Source organism: Vicugna pacos, chromosome 27, assembly GCF_048564905.1.
Source record: "Vicugna pacos chromosome 27, VicPac4, whole genome shotgun sequence".
Classification (NCBI taxonomy): Eukaryota; Metazoa; Chordata; class Mammalia; order Artiodactyla; family Camelidae; genus Vicugna; species Vicugna pacos.
Window position 1 is genome coordinate 13,323,715 of NC_133013.1, and position 8,376 is coordinate 13,332,090.

Consider the following 8,376-nt stretch of genomic DNA (forward strand, 5'->3'; position numbering starts at 1 on the left):
GGCACTCTAAGGACAAAAAGAATTTTTTTTTCAAATCTTAAATAGTTTTCTGCAAGCATATTGTTGTTGGTAATGGAGGTATTGGCATTCTGAGATTGTAGAATAAAGCTACCACTATTTTGGTGTCATTGAGAATTAGGATTTTTGACATGGAGGAAAGAAATACAAATGTGAGACTGATGAAATTAAGTGAAAAACTTCTATTTCTAAATTTGAATTAAAGAATTAGATTTATCAATTACTTTATCTATAAAAATATAGTTCCTAGCTCTAGCCTGTAAATAACAACCAACTCTGTGGCAATGAGCACGTCTAGTACCCAGATTGTGGTATCTGCGGCAACACTGCCATCAGCTGAGGACCAGTTCTCTAGCCAGAGTGACCAGTAATATAAGTGAGAAGACACAAATTATCCATCTCTTGAATGAGAGAGATGACATAAAGACAAATCATAGAGAAATTAAAAGGATAGTAAGAAAATATTATGAACAACTATATGACCATACATTCAACAACTTAGATAAAAATGGGAAAAAAAAAAAACTTTGAAAGATGCAAACTACACAAGCTCACTTCAAAAAGAAATGAATAACCTGACCAGCCCTCTATCAATGGTTCTCGACCAGGGAAAATTTTGCCCAGCAAGGGACACTTGGCTATTTCTGGATACATTTTTGTTGTCAAAACTGGATTGGGGGACTCGTGGCATGTACTGAGTAGAGGCTGGAGGTGCTATTAAATAATCCTACAATGCATGGGGCAGGCCCCTCAAGACTTAGCCTAACATCTGAAATGAGACAAGTGTGTCCATTCTCACCACTTCTATTAAGCAATATAATAGAGATGATAGCCTATGCAATAAGGCTACATGAATGAACAAATTCTTACAAACGTGAATAATAAACAAAATCAAGACTGGAAAAGAAAACATTCATTCACAGAGGACATGATTCTCTCTGAATAAATCCTATGGATTCTACAAAAAAGCTTCTATAACTAATAGACGAGTTTAATAAGTTTGCAGGATCAAGGTCAACATATCAAAATTGGTTGTATTTCTCTATAGTGGCAACAAATAATCAGAAATTGAAAAATTTAATTAGCATTTGCAGCATTAGAAAATATGAAATACTTAGATAAATTTAACAAAACATATAAAAGAATTCTATACTGAAAATCTCATAACACTATGAGAGAAATTAGAAAATATATAAATAAATGGAGACTATATCAGGAATATTTTTTAAGAAAATGACAAGCTGACTCTAAAATGTACATAGTATAGAACCAATTCATAGGAAATTTACTAAACAAAGGACCCAGAATAGCCAAAACATATTTGAAAAAGAAGAACATAGTTGAGGACTGTCACAGTCTGACTTAAAGACAATAAAAAGGTGAAGTAATTCAGATATTGGCATAAAGACAGACAAACAGATCAGTGAAACATAATAATGAGTGCAGGGCTAAGTTCACAGCTTAGTAGTTAACTGGTTTTTAACAAAGTTGCTAAGGCAATTCATTGGAAAAACAATTGTCTTTTCAACAAATGATGCTTCAACAATTGGATATCTATTAGCAAAAGAGAGAGAGAAAGAACTTCAATCTGCACTTCATCCCTGAAGAGAAAAAACTAAAATGAATTGTAAACCTCAATGTAAAACTCAAAAGTATAAAATCTCTAGAATACAGGAGAAAGCATCCATAATTTGGAGTTAGGCAAAGACTTCTTAGACATAATATAAAAAGCATGATTAAAAACAAAATTGAGCCTCTTTAAAATTCAGAACTTCTGCTCTTCAAAAGACACTGTTAGCAAATAAAAAGAAGGTACAGAGTGGGAGAAAATATTTGCAAATCACATATCTAATAAAAGACATGATGAAAGAATATATGTATATAAAACTCTCAAAATATTGTAATGAAAAATGTTTTAATGTGCAGCAAATCTGAATAGTCCCTTCCCCAAAGAAGATATGTAGGTGATATATAAACACATGAAAAGATTCTTAACATTATTAATCATTAGAGAAATGCAAATTAAAACCAAAAATGTGATGTCATTTAGAGCACATCAAGTTAACATTACTAAACATACAAAGTTTCTGCAAGGATATGAAGCAACTGGAAATTTTACTTTATACACTGCTGGTGGGAATATAAAATGTTACAACCACTTTTGAATACAGTTTAAACATAAACCTACCATAAGACCCAGCCATTCTACTCATAGGTATTTACCCAAGAAAAAAGACTTGTAAATAAATGTTCATAGCAGCTTCATTTTTAGTAGCCAAAAACTAGAAACAAGCCAAATTCCATGAACAGATGAATGGAGAAACAAATTGTGGTATATCCATAAAATGGAATACTACTTGGCAGTAAAAAAGAACTATATATACATACAACTTGGATGACTCTCAATATAATTATATTGAGCGAAAGAAATAAGACAAAAAGAGCACACAGATTCAATGCAATTTCTATCAAAATTCTACCAATTTTTTTTTGCAGAAATGGAAAAGCTGACACTAAAATTTGTTTGGAATTTCAAGGGATCAATAAACAGCCAAAAAAGTCTTGAAAAAAATGTTTTTAAATAACATTTGATGGTTCATATTTCCTAAATTCAAATTTACTATAGAAATACAGTAATCAAACCAGTGTGGTATTGGCATAAGGACAGATGATTAGTTTAATGGAATAGAATTGAGAGTCCAGAAATAAACCAATGCATCTATGCTCAGTTGACTTTCAGCAAAGGTGCCAAAAGCATTCAACGGGGGGGAGGATAGTCTTTTTAACAAATGGTGCTAGGACAACTGGATAGCCACATGCAAAAGAATGAAGTTGAACCCCTACTTCACTCCACATACAAAAGTACACTCAAAATAGATAAAAGACCTAAGTGTAAGAGATAAAACTATAATACTCTTAGAAGAAAACATAGGGGTCCTTCATGACCTTGGATTAGGCAATGGGGTTTTACAAAAGAAAAAAGAGATCAACTGTCCTTGATGAAAATTAAAAACTTTTGCACATCAAAGGACACTATCAGGAAAGTAAAAAGACAAGTTATAGAATGGGAGAAGATGTTTGCAAGCCCAGATATCTGATGTGTCTAAGATCCAGGATCCATATCGAACTCATAACTCAACAACAAAAAGACAACACGATTAGAAAATGGGCAAAGGACTTGAACAGACATTTCCCTGAAGATGTAAGCATGGCCAGCAACACACAAAAAGATGCTCAACATCATTAGCCGTTAGGGAAAGGCACATGAAGACCACAATAAAATAACAATTCACACCACTAGGATAGCCATAATTTTTTAATGGAAAATAACAGGTATTGGAGAGGATGTGGAGAAATTAGAATCTTCATACACTGCTGGTGGGAAAGTTAAATGGTGCAGCCACTATAGAAAACAGTCAAACGTAGTATTACAATATGACCAACAATTCTCCTAAGTATAAGCTCCAAAATATTGAAACAGGCAGTCAGACAAAACCATCATTTGTCCGTGAATGTTTATAACAGAACAACTCACAAGAGCCAAAGTGTGGAAACAACTCAAATGTACACCAACAGATGAGTGAATAAACAAAAACTGTGGTATATCCATTCAGTGGACTGTTATTCAGACGTAAATGGGGAATGCAGTATTAATATATGCTACAATATGGATTTACCTGAAAAACATTATGCTACGTGAAAGAAGCCAGACACAACAGGCCACCACACAGTACGTGATTCCTTTTATACGAAATACCTAGAATAAGTAAATCCACGGAGACAGAAAGCAGATTAGTGGTGGCCAGGGCCTGGGGAAAGGAGAGAACTGCTTAATGACTATGAGGTTTCTTTCAGGGGCAATCAAAATGTTTTGGAACTAGATAAAGGTGATGGTTACACAACTCTGTAAATGTACTAAATGCCACCGAATTGTCCACTTTAAAATGGTTCATTTTATGTTATGTGGATTTTGCCTCAAGAAAAGAAGATAAGAGTACATAGGGAATTGATTTCTTTTGTATGAAACTATAGAGACTTATAGGGACAGAAGGCAAAACAGTGATTATCGTGAGATAGGGGTACAGGGTATGCAGGGGAGGGAGATTACCAAAGGAAGCTTTAGGGAGTGATGGATGTGTTCATTATCTTGATCATTGTGGCGGTTTCATCGCTGTTAACATATGTCCAAATACGTGCACAGTTTATTGTAGGTTATAATACAATTCATAATTAATCACATTTTAATAAAGATGAAAAAATTAAAAAATGATGGATTTCTCAATAGATTAAAAGATACTTAACAGGCATATTAACAACTGGACTGTATGAACATTATTTGCATCCCTATAATAAAAAATACATTATAATATATAAAGGGTAAAAGGAAAATGTGAGTAATGACAGATAATGGATGGCACTAAGGTATTGCTGGCCACTTCATCAGCATGATAATCGTATGTGGCTCTATATTTTAAAGTCTTTATCTTTTGGAGATGGATACAGACTGAGGAGGTTATTCACTGTATCTTTATATAGATTTGAAATTTTCTATAATAAAAAATTTAAAAGCAAGGTAAGCATACATATATAATCTTCTCACGTAATATAAGATGCCAAGAGAATACGTCATACTTTTATCCTCTTTCTAAGCCATAAAGATTTTATTTGGTAGAATGGCTCAAGCCTGCTCTACCAGGCTGTCTTAGTGACTGTATTACTAAATTCATACATTAACAGATAAAAGAGGGATTGACACAAAGCCAATGATCAAGGTCTTGGTCTGCTGAGGCGAGACTGTCTAGGAGTCTCATAGCATAATTTGGAGGTAAAGGGGATCATTACACTTCACTGAGATTTTTCAGAAACTGAATTTCTATGTTTTCAATACCAATCATCTCTCACCCAGCCATTGTGGCAAAATGCCAAAGCCCCAGTCTAAGGTCACCTGGGGAATTTTGCTTAAAATATGACTTCTGCTTTTATTTCTGAATGATTAGAAATAACTGGATCCTTCTGGGGATAATATAAACTATTCATGTTCTGGGCAGAATATTGGCATTTCTGATGGATGGGAGAAAGTTAAAAACATTTGGGAAGAGAAAAGGGAACTGGAGAAATCAATGTTTTTAAATGTCCTGAGCTGTATTTTCAAAAGTTGAAGAATTTCTTTAAACTGTTAATTCCTGGAAGATTTTATTTCTAAATTATATGTGTACCTCGCTTCCATTAAAAATATTCTTTAAATATTTCTCATGCTATTCTTAACCTGTTCTCTACAATTGTCATAAATTGATACTTTTACTAAAAGCATGACAGAGCCAACAATTGTACTGACAGTTTCCTGCTTAAATATAGCCATTTATAAAACTGGAATATAACACAAAACTTGGGACTATCCCAAGGAGACTTCAAATTTATATGGATTTTAAACAGAGATCTCTGTTATAAGTAGCAGATAGAAACTGAGTTCTAACATATAATGTCACTCAAGTATTACCCTAGAATCAGTTGAGTAAAAGGTTTTGGTTTAAAAATCTGCTTCCACATGGAAGATAAAAAACGTGTGACTTCCAGTTACTCGGTACCATGTTGTTTTTACCCACTCTGGTTAATCAAAGCACATAACATATTCAACCAGGGCAAAGAACCAAATGCACAACATCCACTCATACTAGTCTTAGTGGTCCTTGCCCGTCGGACAATGATCAAGTTCACGTTAACAATGACACCTCCCTAAAGAAAGATCTGAAATTCTCCTCCCTGTCTCCCGCTCCTCCTAGCTCTGCGTAGAGACAATCTTAATAGTTGAGGAATGGACCCTTTCCTTGGTGACGAGCCCTGTGAAGATGTTCAAACAGAGATACAAAGCCATAGATTCTATTCTCCTTCCAAGATTCTTGAAGTCACTTTTCTCTCGTAGACTTCTGTCATTTCAATTTTGAATAATACATCTGTGTGATCACAGCCCCTGGCTCTGGAACAGTCACTAACCACTTCTTGAACACCTTCTGTAGTCCCGGCACTCATTAGACGTGTGGATATACCAGGACACGCGCCACAATAATCATGCAAAGAAAATAATTACTTTTTAAAACGAGGAAAGAAAAAGCCAGAGAGATTAAGCTCAGGCTGACTCAGCTCATAGAAGTGTTAGCACTGAAATTGTAATCTTGGTCCATCTGCCTCCGTCCTGTGTTCAAGCTACTACTTCCGCTACCCACTTCCTCCCACGCTCTGCACATCTCAGCGGAGCTGCGTGACCGCTTTCCGGGGCTTCCACCCTCCTCGTCAGCGTCAGCACCCAGCTTCCAGCGTGCCGAGGCCCGCCCCGTCCAGCCACCTGTGCCGAAACGGTGAGCCCGACCAACGCTGGAGGTTTACTACTGAGATGTCCATCTGGTTCTCATTCTTAAGCCGCATCTCATAGTAACCACTTCTGCCATTCGTATGGGTAGTATTTTGTTTTCCACCCACTTTCTTCCTTTACCTTATTTTTCAGTTGGTTCAAAATCCAGATGGGGAAGGGGGTGGTATTTATGGGGCCCACTCTATGATCTGACATCACCATTTTAGAAAATAGGCTTCTGAGTCTGGATGGTTTTGACTTTGCTCATTAGGAAAGGGGATTCCCTATGCAAATCAATACTGTAAGCAAACACAGGAGTTGTATAACCTGCACGCACGCGCGTGCACACACACACGCATGCTCCCATGCACACAGAGAAATTAGGTTAAGAACATGTGTGTTCATTTGCCTCTGAGGAACAATTTTAATTATAAATGAACCTTTTTTCTTCCTTAACGAGGCCCAGGAGGACTTCTCTTTGGCAGGGCGTACTTCTTTTATTTTTAGCAGTTGGTTAGAAATGTTCTTTGTAATTGAGAGCAATAAAATGATTTTCACTTAAAAGGGGGGGTCATATAAATCAGATTGAGATTCTCACCCATAACAATGAGTCATTCAGATTTTATTTGGGCTTTTCTAACTTCTTCCCCCGTTTAATTAACACTGAGACCCTTTCAACTTGCGAATGGAAAGTAACACAGCTTGTCCTGCCACCAAACCCAAGAAGCCTCACAACAGAAACACAGTCCACGGAGCCACAGCCAGCCCAGCTCCTGCAGGATCCCCTTGAATCCAAGTCCCTCACCAGCAACCAACATATTCCCTTAGCAAGAGGAAAACTATTTCACAGCATGCTCAGTTACTTGTTGTTTCCTAGCACTTAAAAAATAAAAGTCGATAATCAAAATAATGGCTTTAAACTCACAGTGGGACAGCCAGATTAAGACTCACTGGCTCTCCACCCGCCGCTCAAGATGCCGAAGGGAAAGAAGGCGGAGGGGAAGAAGGTGGCCCCCGCCCCTGCTGTCGTGGAGAAGCAGGAGGCCCAGAAGGTGGCAAATCCCCTGTTTGAGGAAAGGCCCAAGAGTTTTGGCAGTGGACAGGACATCCAGCCCAAAAGGGACCTCACCCGCTTTGTCAAATGTCCCCGCTCCATCCGGCCGCAGCAGCAAAGGGCTGTCCTCGATACGTGGCTGAAAGTGCCTCCTGCGATTGACCGGTTCACCCAGGCCTTGGACCGCGGAACAGCTGCTCAGCTGCTTAAGTTCACCCACAAGTACAGACTAGAGACGAAACAAGAGAAGAAGCGAGGATGCCGGCCCCCCGGGGCTGAGATGAATGCTGCTGGCCAAGGAATTGTCCCCACTAAGAGGCCACCCGTCCTTCGAGCAGGGGTTAATACTGTCACCACCTTGGTGGAGAACAAGAAGGCTCAGCTGGTGGTGATTGCACACAACGTGGACCCCACCGAGCTGGTTGTCTTCCTGCCTGTGCTGTGTCGGAAGATGGGGGTCCCCCACTGCGTCATCAAGGGGACGGCCAGGCTGGGGCTCCTGGTGCACAGGGAGACCTGCACCACTGTTGCCTTCACGCAAGTGAACTCGGGAGACAAAGGAGCTCTGGCCAAGCTGGCAGAAGCCATCAGGACCGATATGATGGCATCACTGGGGAGGCAATGTCCTGGGTCCAAAATCAGTGGCTCATGTTGCCAAGCTGGAAAGGGCAAAGGCCAAAGGACTGGCCACCAAACTGGGCTAAGTATACCCTGCCAAGTTTTCTGCACATAAAAGTAATAAAAATTCTTCAGCCTGTGTCAGGCAAAAAAAAAAAAAAAAAAAAAAAAAGACTCACTGGACCGGTTACCAATTACTACCAAAAAAGGAGAGCAGGTTTATGATCAGATGGTCCATAGCATTAATTAGTAGCTAAAAATGGCAATGATCAAGGATTCATCTCAGTGCCTTATGACTCGCCTTTACATGTCAATGATCAAACAGAATCAGAATAATTGT

General features: G+C 38.3%; 1 pseudogene; it reads left to right on the forward strand.

The window, feature by feature from the left end:
* The first annotated feature begins 7,333 nt into the window (after nucleotides 1-7,333).
* LOC102532060 (large ribosomal subunit protein eL8 pseudogene) lies at nucleotides 7,334-8,122 on the forward strand (annotated as a pseudogene).
* The last annotated feature ends 254 nt before the right edge of the window (nucleotides 8,123-8,376 follow it).